The following is a 9,293-nucleotide window of genomic DNA, read 5'->3' as shown; positions in this document are numbered from 1 at the left end:
CGTAGACTCCAATGACTTTTAATGAGAGAGAGAGAGAGAGAGAGAGAGAGAGAGAGAGAGGGAGGGAGGGAGGGAGGGAGGGAGGGAGGGAGGGAGGGAGGGAGGGAGGGAGGGAGGGAGGGAGGGAGGGAGAGAGAGACTTTTAAGATACTTTCCACTTGTGTGGTATTCAACAGGGCAAAGGGCAGGATATAACAGATGTAGTTACAGAACAAGATGTCACTCTTTTCCCTTCCAGCCCTCTTCTTCTTCCTATAAGAATAATCTGTTAGCTGTTAATGGACTTTGTTACAGTTTGTGGATATATAACCAATCCATTATGTGTTGCTGATTGGGTAAGATCCTTTCCCAAATAGAACATGGAAGTATGAGAAATGTATCCTTAAAGGATTCTAAAAAGCCACACTGCTTAATGAATGTTAGGATGTTAGAGTAAGAAATCAGTTAATCCAGTTTTCTATGTGAAGCATTCCCTCCATAGGAAATTGTTATCTCTGAAGGTTAAAACAGAGAGCCTATGCCCATAAGGTACTGAAGACTCAATGTACAACTAAATTGAGCAAGAAACGCATCTCCCTAACCCAAAGGTGCTCTTTTGCCTGACTTTGCTTGGTGGCTCTATCATTCCATCTCCCATGTTCATAACCTTGGGATTTAATTTGATTGTTCATTTTCTTTCTTTTTCCCATTCAATCAATTATCTGGTATTGCAGATTACACATCCACAATTTCCTCACATGTGCCCCTTCCTCTGTGGTCCCACTGGTACCTCACTAGTATTGTCTCTTTTCACTTCACATCTCCGTCTTTTACCTTCTTCATGTCATCCTTCCTACAATTGCTTTATGCAAGTCAGATCATTTGTCAGGCCAGAAATCTTTAGGAGCTTCCTATTAATCACTAAGTAAAATTAATCTTTTGGAATACCATGGTATCAAACTGAAGAAAGTTGTGAATTTGAGTCAGCATTAATTCACACTGATCTTCTGCTTGCATAGGTTCTATATACATCAGCCAAATTGAGCTGCTCTTCCTTTCCCAAACACAGCCCATGTTGTCCCACTTCTCTGTATTTGTCTATAATATATCATCCCATGTGCCTGATATTTCCTTCCTCACCATATTTATTTGGCATAATGTTAGTTATCTTTTGGAATACAACTCAAAAACTACATTATCCATGAAACTTTCTTTGATTCTCACTACTGGGAACAGCTTTCCCAGGGTCTTCACATTATACTTTCTTTTTATCTTTCTAATGTACTTATTTTTTATTATGCATAATACCTAACTTTGGGTATGTGATTTAGTTTACTAAACTGTAAGGTTTATGAGGACAGGGACTGTATCTTGACTAAACTTTCCATATTCCCCAAAGCTCAGCACTGTGTTCTACACAAAGTTCGGAATTTAATACATGCTTATTGGATTAGATAAATTCATGTCTCCAGCTAGGCAGTGCTAGCTTCTAGAGGAGACTTCTGTGTTCTGCATTGCTGGTTTTGAAGCAAGAATTTTCAAGCTCTAAATTTGGACCACAAAATAGACACACTCTAAAGGTGGAAAGGCCTGTGACCCAGGCTTCACTGAATATGTCTAGAAAGATACTATACTCCCCAACTGATAAATGGTCAAGGATATGAACAGACAATTTTCAGATAAAGAAATTAAAGCCATCTATAGTCATATGAAAAATTACTTTAAATCACTATTGATTAGAGAAATGCAAATTAAAGCAACTCTGAAGTACCATGTCATACCTCTCAAACTGGCTAAGATGACAGGAAAAAATAATGATAAATGTTGAAAGGTGGTATAGGAAAACTGGGATATAATACATTGTTGATGAAGTTGTGAAATGATCCAACCATTTTGGAGAACAATTTGGAAATATGCCCAAAGGATTGTAAAACTATGCATATCATTTGATCCAGCAGTGTTACTATTGGGACTATATCCCAGAGAAGTAATAAAAAAAATCCACATGTGCAAAAAAATGTTTATATAGTATCTCTTTTGTTATGGTGACAAAGAATTGGAAAATGAGTAGGTGCCCATCAATTGGTGAATGGCTAAATAAGATATGGTATATGAATGTAAGGCAATATTATTATTATATAAAAAATTATGAACAGGCTGATTTTAGAAAGACCTAGAAAGATTTATATGAACTCATGCTAAGCAAAACAAGCAGAACCAGAAAAAAAAACATTGTACACAGCAACAGCAAGATTATGTGATGATCAACTATGACACCATATTTGCTTCTTCTCAGCTGCTTAGTGATCCAAGGCAATCCCAATAAACTTAGGATAGAAAACACTATCCAAATACAGAGAGAGAAGACTGAAAGTAAATCAACATATGCTATGTTCACTTTTCTTCTTTTTCTTCTGTTTCTTTTTCTCTTCTGTTTTTCTTTTTTGTTCTGATTTTTTCTACCAACATAATTCACAAGGAAATATGTAAAAAAAATTAATGTAAATGTATTACAAAAAAAAAACGTTGTTTCTACATGTAACTGGGGAAAACAAAATTTTTTAAAAAAAGAAAGACACCATAAAAGCCTCAGCTTCCAGAGTGCTCTAGGAGGATGGAGTGTCTTGTAAAATATCAAATCCAGGTCTTATTTTCATTATATGAACCAACTCTTATATTAAAGGGCAGTACAAGATGAACAACCACAAGATGAGAACAAAGATAAAAGAAGGAAGAACAATAATGTGGCCTAGCTGTGAACTACAGAGAAACCACGGCTACATGACAGAATATTCTGCTGTGGCTTAATTAACAGAAGGGTCAGCTCTTTTCAGTGTGGGTTATTAGAACAAGGAACCTGGATACTTGGGGCTGCAAGTCCTGATTCTGTAATTTTCTAGTTGAAGTCTACTCCAGCAAATCACTTAATCTTTAACCTCCATTTATCTTTATGTTAAGTAGAAAGAATAGTACTTACATATCTTATGTAAGATGATGGTTTTAAAGCTCAAACGAAATGGTATATATGTAAAGTGCTTTATAACCTTGAAGTGCGACAGAAATATATGACAATAAAATAACAAAAAAAATAGCATTTTATACTTTGCAAATATCCTTATGTAAATTATGTCATTTGAGTCTTACAACCATGAAAGGTTGTTATTATTAAATTATTAAATTTAATTTATTAATTTAATATTTTAAATATTTTAAAATAAATATTTTGAAATTTATTAATTTAATATTAAATATTATTAAAAGGTAATATTATTATCCTCGTTTTATAGATGAAGAAACTGAAGCTGAGAGGTTAAGTGACTTGTCCAGAATCGCTTGTAGCTAGTGCCCGAGGTAGAATTTGAATTCAAGACTTACTGATTCCAATCCAACATTCTATCTATCATGTTACCTGGCTACCTAGCACTATCATTATCATTGCCTTAATTATTAATTTCAAACAAAGATAAAAGCAGTCTATGGTACAAGTCAGGAGAGACAAAGACAGGACTGTATAATAGCAGCTAAAGCCCCAAACCACAACACAATCTCAACGAATCTACCAATTTAGCCTCCTCAGTCACACCTCCAAACAGAGAGAGAGATCCTCATTTTTATCATACAAAGTACAATAATATATATATATGTGTGTGTGTGTGTGTGTGTGTATCTTTAAACTTACATGTCTACTACATGTAGACAAATGAATACACCTTGTTGAAGACTCCATCCAGCTTTAGAGATCAGTAAATGACCCAATTTCTTTAGACAAGGAAAGTAATCACACAAGTATTTTGTAAAATTCCTCATTATTAAAAAAAAATTTATTTAAATACTATGATATGTATCTTGTGTCTTGTTGTCTTGTTAAACCTAACATATCAAAAACCAAATTCATGAACTCTTCCCCCAGACCACCTTTACTTTCAGACTTTCAGACTTGTGTCATTCTCCTAATCACTGAGGATCAAACCATTGGAGTCAGCCTTGATTCTTTCCTATTATTTCTTTATAAAACTATACTTGAATAAGTTCAGTTTATTCTTCTATAAAAATGCAAGCTCATTTAGGCTTTGTTTTTTACTTTAAATACCTTGCACCTAGTATAAGGTTTTGCACGTAGTATGTGCTTAATAAATGTTTGCTGAAGAAGAGATCATAGAGGTGTTCTAATTTAATATTACTCCCAACTCACTTGGGATTTAGCATATGATACTGGATGGGCAGCTAATTGGCAAAATGAATAAAGTGCAAGACCTGGAGTCAAGAAGACAAGTTCAAATTCAGCCTCGGATACTCATTAGCTATGTGTTTCTGGGAAAGTCACTTAACTCTTATTTGACTCAATTTCCTCATTTGTAAAATAGCCAGAAAAGGAAAGGCATACCACTCCAGTATCTTTGTCAGTGAAGCCCCAAACGTAGTTGCAAAGAGTTAGACACTACTGAACAACAAAAACACTGGTATTATTGCCTTTTTCTAATACATATAATCCATCTTCCAAGTTAGATTATAAATTCCTCTACAAGACAGAAGTATGTATTATATGCCAGGCACTAGGCTAAGTACTTTACAAAACTTATTTGGTCCCATAAGACATGGTCCATATTTTATTCATCTTATATTACTTGATTTCAGGCTCACTATGGGCAATTCATAACCTTCTTTATATCAAACCATCTATTCTGCAATCTCCTCTTCCAACTACTTCCCAACCCTATCTTTGAGAATAGGATTCAGATCAACACTACATTCCTGGTAGTCAATTGTTCTATGACTTTAGCAATCTTTCACTCTGACTTTTCTGTTCCAGATATCCTCCCTGGCTACCATTCTCCTCTCTATATATTTTATCTTTACCTATAACAATGTAAGCTCCATAAGATAGGAATTGTGCCTAGAACACACTAAATTCTTAATAAACGATTTTCATTCAATATGTTTCCATACCTCCAGCATTGACATAGTGTGCTTCATAAAATGTTTGCTAATAATAATGATAAAATTAATATTTTTTCAAATATTCATACACCTTAGCAATATGATTTTTCTTTGTGGTAGAAAGGAAAAGATGTAGTATATGAGTTGACTATATATATATATATATATATATATATATATATATATATATATATATATGTAAAATATATATATATGTAAAAGATGGAGATAGGAGAAAGTTATCCTCATATTTCCCTGCTAGGTAAGAAAATGTTCAAGAAGCTGGAGAGCATAACAAGAGTTTAGCGAGTTTTGTGGGAGAAGATACAACTGGCCAAAGACACGGATCCTTACAGATGACAATCATAAGGATAATACAAAAAGATAAAGGAACAAGTAAACAACATTTTCTAGCAACGTATAATATTATTCTAATATTATGAAGAACAAATTTGAGGAAATTAACCAGTTAAATTCCTTTCAATGAAAACACATTATAAAGCACAATTTAATTCCACAAACATTTATTAAGCACTTAGTATTTATTTAGCACTGTACTAAACACTAGGGGGGAAAAAGATAAAAATGGATCAGGCTTTTGCCTTCAAGGAAACTATGTTCTGGGAAGGAGGGAAAGTCATAATACTTACTTAGGTGAGTATATGTATTAATACAAAATAATTTCAAGAGAAAAATAATAACAAAAAGGGATTAGAAAAGGCTCACTATGGAGAAGGCTCCAAGAAGGAGCAGAACTTGGAAGGAAGATGAAAGGATTTCAAGGAGCAAGGATTGGATTTGACACATGGGAAACAATTTGTGTAAAAGTTAGGAAGCATCTTAAATCCAACACATCTGAAACAGAACTCATTATCCTTCCCCTACCTTACTTCCCCTTCTTTCTAACTTCCCTCTCACTGTTAAAAGTACTACCATCCTCAGGGTCCCTTTGCTCACTCTCCCTCATCCCTCACATCTAGATTGTTCTTAAATCTTGATGCTGCTTTCATAGCATCTACCACAAATCCTTTCTACTACCACTGTGCCACACCTAGACTACTGCAGCAGCACTTTCACTTGCTGATGCTGTGCCTGTTATACTCTCCTTCCTTCCCTTTGCCTCCAGGCTTTTCTGGATTCCTTCACTTTCTGGCTAAAATCGCAACTCCAAGCCTTTCTTGATCCCCTCCAATTCTAATGCCTATTTATTCTGACATTATCAGAATTTATCATTTATCCAATTTATCTCATTTTTAGGTAGTTGCTTTGCAGGTTGTCTCCCCCATTAGACTGTGATTTCCCTGACATTAGGGGCTGTATTGTGCCTTTGTAACCCCAGTGCATAATACAGTTACCTGAATACAGGTGTTGTTAACTGATTAACTGAGTTACTGGAGGCAGAATGTGGAACATCAGGAATAGAGAAAAGATAGTCACTCAGTTTATCTTAAAACTGAGAATATCTGAAGATGAATAAAACACAGTCTTTGCCTTCAAGGAGTTACACAGATAACTTTAATACAAAATTAAAAAGTAAAATGGAAGTCCTACTGACTCTGAAACCAGAGAACCTAAATTCAACATCTCTGACTTTTATTACTTTTGTCACTTTGGGGCAGTCACTGTAATTCCTCAATGTCTTAATTTGTAAAATGAGGAAATTAGGCAAAAATAATCATTAAGGTTATAACTCTAGCTCTATGATCCTGTGACCAATAATAATTCTATGACTGTGATCTCATGAAATATTAAGTCTCCAAGAGACGTAACTGTGTGAGGTTCAGGAAAAATGATTGTTTTCAACCTAAGGATCCTGGAAAGTTTCGAGGAAAAAGTGGTCTTTGATTTGAGGGATAAATGGGACTTTAGCTAGCAGACTTGAAAGAAATGTTTGGCAGGCACAAGGAATAAGCAAAGGCATGGAGGTGAGAAAATAAGGCACAAGAAAAAAAAAGACAGTAGAGTCTGTAGGGAGAAAGGGCGTTGTACATACGTGTAACTATAATACATGAAGGCCAAGGGAAACATTGTCCCAGGATCCCTAATTCCCCCAGGCCAATCCCTGGTTACTCTGCATTCCTTTGGAGCCAAACCACTGCTCTGCATCTTGATGGGAGACCTCCTGGAGCAGCCTGGTTTGAAAAAGGGTGGAGGAAAAATAACAGAAGGGGTCATGGCTCTCAGCAGGTTAGTAGATACATGACTATTTAAGAGAGGAGGCCCTTTTCCCTATCATCCCCACAGCTGTGAAGTCTGGGACTGCTTTTTCCCAATTCACCATTCGGTGGATAGACTTGGCATCCATCTAGAAGCAAGCAGAATATGGTGTTACAAAGGCCTTGACTCATCCCATCCCCCCACGCCCCATGCCAGCTGCCCCTGTACACATCATTTCCTCCTCCTCTAAAGTAAAAGGTCAGCCTGTGATGCTTCTGCCAATTTTTTAAAACCAAAAAAAAAAAAAAACTGCCCTTCAGCAAGAGGGGGTGGAGGTAATTTTTTTAATAAAGAAATAGCAGAAAAAGAACACATGGGAAAAGATACCCTGAAGTTGGCTTCAGAATTCTAGACTATGTGTACTTTTTGTGATTTTTTTTAAAAGTTAAGACAAAATGAGAGGAGCTGTGTTATGCCAATTTAGTGTGGCTCTTTAGAAAATGACACATTCTTCTCAGAGGAAACTCATGCTTTAAGTTTACATAATGGTCATAGTGGTGATGATAATAGCCCACATTGTTAGGATGTTTAAGTCAGTCAATTCAACAAATATTTTTAAGACCTACTTACATAAGATACCCTGTTAGTCTCTAGGGATACAAAGGCAAAAGTGAAATCATCTCCATCATCAGTGAACTTGCATTCTGCTAGGAGACCCAATAGACAGACAGTAAAGTCAAAAAAATGAATTTGACAATTGACAGGATAGAGAGACTGACAGCAAAGCTACAGACGGTAATGGGGCAATATTCTGTGCAACAACAGAGCTCAGTTGGACAACTGAGGAAAGAATGAAATGGGGAAGGACATGTGTGTGTGTGTGTATGTGTGTATGTGTGTAGTTGTGTAGCACTCCACCTAAGGGAAGACCAGTTCCCAGTTCAGCTTTATCCAAAGAGTTGGCTCCTGGATGTAGTCTCTAAGGAAGTCAAGGTTCCAAGAAGCAGAAATGAGGAGGGGGGTACTCCAGACACAGCAAGGGGGCTGGCCTAGGCATAGGCTGTAGACTTAGAATTGAATTCTGGAAACACCTAGGAAGCCCAGTTGGATGTGTGAAGGGAAGCAATATTACCAACAAAGTCCAGTAGCAAGAGGTAGAAAGAGAAATTATATTTAAAATAACTGCAGACAATATAAAATACTTGGGAATAAATCTACTAAGACAAACCCAGAAACTACATGAAAACAATTATAAAACACTTTTCATACAAATAAAGTCAGTTTGGAAATAATTGAAAAAACAATTGAAAAAATATTAGTTGTTCATGGATAGGCCAAACCAACATAATTAAAATGATAATTCTACCTATATTAATTTATTTATTCAGTGCCATATCAAGGAAATCAATAAAAAAATGTGAAAGAAGATAGTTTAACAGTACCAATCTCTAACTATATTACAAAGCACAATAATCATGAAAACAATCTGATACTGGCTAAAAAAAATCATGACATATAGAAGAATAGATTAAACATACAATTTATTCAGTAGTTTTTTGTCATGTCTGATTCTGATCTTACTTGGAGTTTTCTTGGTAAAGATAGTGGAATGATTTTCCATTCCCTTCTCCAGATCAGTTTACAGATAAGGAAACTGAGGCAACAGGGTTAAGTAATTTGCTCAGAGTCACAGAGCTAGGAAGTATCTAAGACTCGATTTAAACTTAGGAAGTCTTCTAACTCCAGGCCTGGCACTCTAATCACTGAGCAAGCTAGTTGCCACAGAAAAGAACACAGAACATTACAGAATCATAATAATTTAATAGTTAATAAATGTAAATATCTAAGCTTTGGAGACAAGAAATCTTAAACAAAAATTACTGGGACAACAAAGTAGTTTAAGAGAAACAAGGTATAGAACATTTTACATCATATATCAAGATAAAGTAAAAATGGGTGCATGATTTAGACAAAAAGAGTGGTATCATTAGAAAATTAGAGGAGCACAGAATATTTTACTAGTCAGATTTGTGGGTAAGGAAAAAATTATGACCAAAAACAAAACAAGATATTTAGAAGGAGAGCTTTTAATTGTATTAAATTAAAAAGGTTTTATATAAACAAAACCAATGTAGCCAAAATTAGAAGGAAAACAGGAAACTATGGAAAAAATTGGCAACAAATTTCTTTGATAAAGGCCTCATTTCTCAAATGTATAG

The sequence above is a fragment of the Sminthopsis crassicaudata genome, chromosome 3, assembly GCF_048593235.1.
Source record: "Sminthopsis crassicaudata isolate SCR6 chromosome 3, ASM4859323v1, whole genome shotgun sequence".
In the NCBI taxonomy this organism is placed as follows: domain Eukaryota; kingdom Metazoa; phylum Chordata; class Mammalia; order Dasyuromorphia; family Dasyuridae; genus Sminthopsis; species Sminthopsis crassicaudata.
This window is presented reverse-complemented; position numbering follows the sequence as displayed.